The sequence below is a fragment of the Crocodylus porosus genome, unplaced genomic scaffold, assembly GCF_001723895.1.
Source record: "Crocodylus porosus isolate Cpor-Errol unplaced genomic scaffold, CroPor_comp1, whole genome shotgun sequence".
Lineage (NCBI taxonomy): Eukaryota > Metazoa > Chordata > Crocodylia > Crocodylidae > Crocodylus > Crocodylus porosus.
Window position 1 is genome coordinate 14208638 of NW_017728926.1, and position 6451 is coordinate 14215088.

General features: G+C 48.5%; 1 long non-coding RNA gene across 2 annotated transcripts in view; it reads right to left on the reverse strand.

The window, feature by feature from the left end:
- Positions 1-3712, reverse strand: part of LOC109314393 — a 12328-nt gene extending 8616 nt beyond the window's left edge. The window contains exons 1-2 of one of the 2 annotated variants that reach the window (XR_002102278.1): positions 3283-3712; positions 2761-2840 (exon numbers count right to left, since the gene is read on the reverse strand). This is a non-coding gene — a long non-coding RNA (uncharacterized LOC109314393). The remainder of the gene's footprint in view (positions 1-2760; positions 2841-3282) is intronic. The other variant, XR_002102277.1, reaches the window with a different exon arrangement.
- Between the last annotated feature and the right edge of the window lie 2739 nt (positions 3713-6451).

The following is a 6451-nucleotide window of genomic DNA, read 5'->3' on the forward strand; positions in this document are numbered from 1 at the left end:
AACATGCAGCTCTTCACTGTGTCGAGCCGTAAAACCTTACTAAACGGGATGCTTCCTTAGGATCGTGTCAGTCAGATGCGTTTCCAGGAACTACTTGACTATTGGGGTTTGGGAAGAATAGCTCTGTCACTTTTGGAGGTTCGTATCCAAGTCAGGAGCTCAACGGTTTAACAATAGGCACCAGCAGGATTATAATGGGACTTTGGCAGACACGACTGGGGCCATCCCCTGGCCACTGAACAATGTTTCTTACGCTGCTCTGCCTGGACTTCCGTGACTGGGGGGCAAACGCTGCTTGCGCTTTCCCAGGAAGGGGAAGTTGTGCTCTGAGAACGCATAGGGGATGACAGGACACTGGGATGTCACTAGCAGTTTTCAGGAGGGCGAGATACTCCCCTTTGCAGAGGAACTGCTCAGCCCACAGGGATGACCGAATCCTTGTCCCTGTCGCACACGTTGAGTAGCTTGGGCTGCAGGTGCCACTTCTGGGGCAGGTTTCCCCGCTCCCCACAAGAGCAGCAAACAGCAGAGCTGCTTTGTGGCCACCACCTTGTATACAGACTCCCCTGTACACATCAGATGGGGGCTGTGGGAAGACCAGGATGATCCTCATAGGGTTCTCCTTCAACCCAGCCCAACCCAACCCAACCCAACCCAACCCAACCTGCAGTGAGCAGAACATGGCTTTCCAGCCCTGCTCCATCCTCCAGCACCTCTCTTTTCCTGCTTCTGGGGACCTCTTTTACCAAAGAGAAAGGGACAAAGCAATACCATGGTTGTGAATAGGGGGGACGCCTGTAGGGAACATGTGAGAGCGCCTTACAACTCCCTGAGAAAATCTGCTGCAAAGGTCTACAAAAGAGGAATCCATCGCCTACGGGTCCAAGATCCTTCGGGCTCCAAGATCCTTAAGCAGTGACACATTCTTGGAAGAGTGATAGACCCGAGAGGAGGCAGGACGTGGGGTGGTGCTGCTGGCCTCAGGAAGGCTGATATTTTTGGACACAGCAAGTCAAATGTTGCTGACTGTGGAGCTTTTATTTTTGTTCCCGAGGATGGGGCTGTTGTAGTTTAGAGCATAAATAATGATGATCTCTCCTGTGCAACGCGCTCTCACTCCAGTGCCTGGCCCTCTGTCCCAGCCCCCGCTCCCTTCAGCAGGGTCAGATAAAAGGGGAGGGGGGGTGTCTTTGGCTGACATGAGCGTGCTGGGGAGGGGTGAGAGGAAGGGGGTCTCGGGGGCTGGGTTCAGAGCAAGGTTAGCCAAATATCGGATAAATTAAGCAAAGGAAACAGACAGCTCGGCTCACAGTGAACTTTTCACCCAGCTAACCTGTTCCTCACCCGGCCCGGCACAGGTGGAGTGCAACTCCAGTCGAGCTCAGACCTTGCTCCCACTGCCCCGGCTCAAGACGTGGCCATGGGGAGAGGGAGTCGGAGCTGGGAGGGGCTGGATTTGCAGTCTGAAAGAGAGGGATACAGGCCCAGGTCTTGAGCGGTGCTAACTTCAATGCAACACATGTCAGAGGAGGTAGCCCGTCTCTCCAGGGCAGAGGAGTAGACTCTGTCACTTCTATTTGCATCCCAGCTGTATCTGGAAGAAATCGTGCCCTGTAGAGGCCAATGGACTGGGAGCCAGCATTTAAACAGGCACTACCAGGGATTCCTTCAGGGAAGACACCAGGCTCTGCTGGGAATCCGGCAAATTTGGAGGCTTTGTCTTCGCTGACCCTCTTGCATTTGCAGAGCTGGTAAATACAAATAATTGCTGACAGATGTTGGGAGAACATTACGTGACATTAGCCATCAAGCTCAATTTCTCCCAGTTAAAACACATACCCATAGCCTAGTTCTAATCTTAGCAAGATTACCTCTGCCGACATACCAGAGTTGAATTTTGGCCGTTTCATGTTTCCAGCAAGTGTTATTCTGTAGTATGCAGACCTTGCAGCCACAGCAGTAGCGATGCGGCAGTGTTTAGGGAGCTTACTGGAAGACGCCTTCATTTATTTGTACTTTGTGACGTACCACATGTGATAAAGAGGTAGCTTTGGGATTGATGAAGTGTGTATCACGTTCTCTTCCAACCATGTTTCCTTGCTTAAGATAAATCACTTAGGGCCCGATCCTCAGGTGCTAAACCCCACAACTTCCACCTAAGGCAATACAGGTTGTGGGTGTTTGTTCAGCACCTCCTGGGTCTATGACCATCTATTCCCCTGTAAAACAGGGACAGGGCACCTTGTGGACAGGCCACAGGTTTCTGTTTATAATGTACCTTGAGATGCCCAGTACCAGCTACTGCAGTGATAAGAGTGGCATGAAAGCCATGGGAGAGGTGGGGGAAGAGAGAGAGCAAGAGGCTATCTATAGGGGAGTCCATTATTTGACTGCCCGCCCTTAGCCTTGCCTGGGAAGGGGGGTGGTTGTCAAGTGGCATTTGGCAGCTGCTGCCAAAGGGACAAAGCAATACCATGACTGTGAATATAAGGGATGCCTATAGGAGACCGTGTGAGTGCAGACATGAGAGTGTCCTCATCGATCTATTAGTAGCTATTAAACAGAAGAGTCAGGGGTGGATCCCCTGGCCTCTCTGCACCGATGAAGGTGGATGCTAGGGAGGGTAATGCACAGAGGCCAGATCGCTCCAGATGCACCCGGTGCAACGCTCCCCCTCTCAAGCATCCGCTCCTGCACCATCAGAGACAGGATACTGGGCAACATGGCCCATTTCGTTTTACCCAATATAGCAACTCTTACCTTTGTCTTTGCCTTGTACCCCAAAACCTTCTGCCTCAACAGGACTGTTCCTCACAGCATGTTCCCGTCTTCGTGGAGAGCTGAAGACAAGTTGCATTTATTGGTTTTTATAAATAATTCTCCAAGCAGAGGCTTCTCCAGAAACAAATCTGACAAGCTACTGTTAAGAAACACCTACCTTCACGTTGAATGTTTGTCCCGCCAGTAAAATGGGGATGCTAAAAACTTGCTGGCAGAAAAGAGGGAAGGAACAGAAACACCTCAAAGCACTTGTGAGCCTTGGAGATCCCCTGGGGAAACACAACACAGAGTATATTTATTTTACGGCGATGACTGAAAACCATGCGGATAGATACATGGGGCAGTTTGATGGGACGGGGCTTGCTAGCTATACTGTCTCACTTGATAAACTGTATCCCGAGATAACCATGCAGCTATTCTGCATAATCTCAGCGTGCTGATATACAGACAGGTTTACTCTTTCATTGGATTATATTTGCTCCGGCTAAGAAACTTGCTTACCATATGCTTGCCTGAAAGAGCATGAAAAGCCACTGGCATAGCGGTCCCCACTTTATTCCTTGAACTTTCGGCAGCTCCAGAAAAGGCAAGTGCGAGGCATTTACGGCTCCTTTTGTGCGTGGAACATAGCTGGCACCACCGCACCTACTTTGTCAGCTGCAGGACAGTCGAGGAGAAGAAGAACCTGGAGTAACCTTTGGTACATTATTTACGATCGCTTTGCAGCCCCCTGGAAAATGAACTTTTGAAACTTCTGAGCCGATGGCAACAGCGAACACTGCGAAAACCCGGGAATCAGCAAATCCATTGTGTTGTGCTGACAGAAAGATACTGTTACAACACACTTTAGCTGCCAACTTGCTGCAGTCACTCAATCCATCATGGTGGGCTGTTGGATCACAAGCCAGTGAAACTCAGCCTGGCGTGTTATTTTAGTCTTACATGGACTGTGAGATAAACGGGGCATGAACCAGCCCCCTGGCAGGGGGTCGACCCCTAGCGCCCTCATTAAAGTGCCAATCAAAAAGAGTAATGGAACAGGGGATTGGAAAGCTGGCTTCTTTCGCCTGTTATTGCTTTCAGTCTGAGCAACTTTCACAGGCCAAGGGAAACAGCTCTCTTCTGGGCACGGTCCAGGCTTCCAGAAATATCTTCCCTGCCCTCGTCCACCCCAAAACTAACATCGAGTCCCTCCTGCACGTCTCCCTAACACTGGAAGCCTCCTTGCTTGTTGTCTGCCAAGTTGTGGCACGGGAAAAGGCTCTGCTGGACTTAGCGTGAGCCTGGATGCTCCTCCATCCCCACCCCAGGATACCAGCAGGATGCTCTACTAACTTGGTCACCAATTAGGCCTGTCGTTGCTGTTAAGAAGCACACCCGTTCCAAGAGGTGCGAGAGCGAGGTGCATTACAAGCCAAGCTTCCCCAGCACGGCTGTCCTAGTTGTGAGCTTAAATGCAACCCGTGAATGCAGATCCACCGTTGTCTTTGTGGCCTCCAACAACGTCCCACAGCCAACAGGCCCTCCAATGCCTGAGCAGAAAAATGAAAAATGTCCTTGCGTTGTTGGGGTTCTGCAGAGCTGTCCGTTTGATTTCCTACTTATAAAGCTTGAGGGCCAATTTTGCGATACTTTTTGGCCAGTGTGATTCACTAATTCCCACCCTCTGTCGCGCCGGGTGACGTTTTCAAGAAGGAAGCAATGTTTTTATGAGCAACGTTAGCATCTGCGCTTACTGCCAGATGAGAAAAAATGTGTAAGTGGTAACTAACCTTATGCTTCTGGGATTCCCACACTATTATTCAGGTCAATCCAAGTTAGAGAAGGCTGTGAGGAAGCTCAGAGCCCTAGAAAAGCTGGGCAAATAGGCAGCATGGTTGATGGTGGATTATGCACAGTGATGCACTATGGACAGCATCATTTAAACTACTTGTAGTTACTGCGTTCTACACTGACTGACTGGCACAACTGGGGATAAAAGACAATGGGACACATCTTATTCCATTTATTATACACCTAAATCTGATCCAGTTCCACCCTGCTCAAGCCACTGAAAAACAGGTAATATGCATACTTTCATAATACAGCATACTCTTAGGGGTTTTCCCTGCTTTGCTCTTCACTTGCAGCCTTGGCTGCATCGCTTAGGCCCAGATAATCAATGTATTTAGGCGGGTGTAGGGTGACTCAATACTTTGGAGGATTTGGCCCTACTTTAAAAGACCAACGATGTGGCTTTCATGAGTGCAAGGACCCCCATAGCTGCTTATGATTGCAGTTGTGGGTATCTGGCCTTTCTGAAATTCAGGATTACGTGGTCTGTGCCTGGATACCAAGTTATTGGATTCTGCCTTGAAACTTTTGGGGTGGGCATCTGTGCCTTGGTTTCCCAGGCTTAAAATGGAGATGAAAATGACCCACCTTAGGAATCCCAGGTGAATGCAGCCCCATGAGTACTGCCGGGGGATCTGGATGCTCCTGTATTGGAAAGAGAAGGCAGACCAGAGCTTGGAGGGGAAAACTCAAGGGAGTTGAGAAGAGAAGAATATACTAAAGGGATTATGGAGAATAAGAAGGTTTTTATAAAGAGATTATCAGAGGGGCAGGTCGCTGAATGGAGGAGGAGGGGAAGGAAATTAGCAGTTCTCAAATAGCCAATAGACTTTTTACAGCAAAACTTTAACAAGAATGAAATGAAGAAGTCAGGACTATTGTAAAGATTAGCAAAAAATTAATATGGGCAAAAGAATGAGAACTGGAGCGCGGATCATCTAGTCTGGACAACAGACATCCTAGGAAATTATGAGAATTAGTAGATGAATCCCATCAAGGTGTTTTTTTTTAAAGACATGGGGCAAGTGAAAGTCTTGGAGGCTTGGAGGTGAAGAAATGTTGTATTAATCATTGAAGTAACTCTCTTTACAACTGGAGAAATAAAGGGCAAGGGGAGAATTATTAAACAGCTGGAGGACTTTGTAACCATTTACATTTCTGAACACAGATCTTGCCAGAGAATCTCAGTTGTCTTCTAGACCAGCATTTGGAGGGGAAGCAACAGACGGGCTGTTTCATACAGCAAAGAAAACGAATGTGAAAAATCACTTAAATTGGCGCGGCTAGGAAGGCGGTCAAGTGAAGACCCATAAACGAACTGGAGTGATTTTTGTCTGATCCGTCACAGTTGGCCAGCAGAGACGCTCGGATACAAGTTCACATTTTGAAAACACCCCTACACGTAGGGTATTTTGGATCACTGTTTCAAATATCTGTCTCCTGCTTTTAATAATGACTACATGGTCACCAAGTCCTTTTCCTGCTTCCGTCTACGGATTCCACTGGCTTTAGCTCCAAATTGCTCTTTGCATTTCTTCCTGCCAATCACAGACATGATTTTCAGTTACAAAACACCCATAACGAAATTGCCTTTCGCCACGCATCAGCTTTTAAACAGCTGTTGAAACAAATGCACTTGCATTCACAGCAGTGACTCCCCCACCCACTCCTTGTGTTTTTGGTTTTTCCAAAGAGCCCAGTAGATTTCAAATCTGTGTCTCTACCCCCTATTTCCTTGGGAAAGCAAGTGGTACCGACAGCATTGTTTGGGGGGAAAGGGGAAGCTACAACTAGTAGCTACAACTGATTCCTCATCCTCCTTCACGGAAGGGGAGGG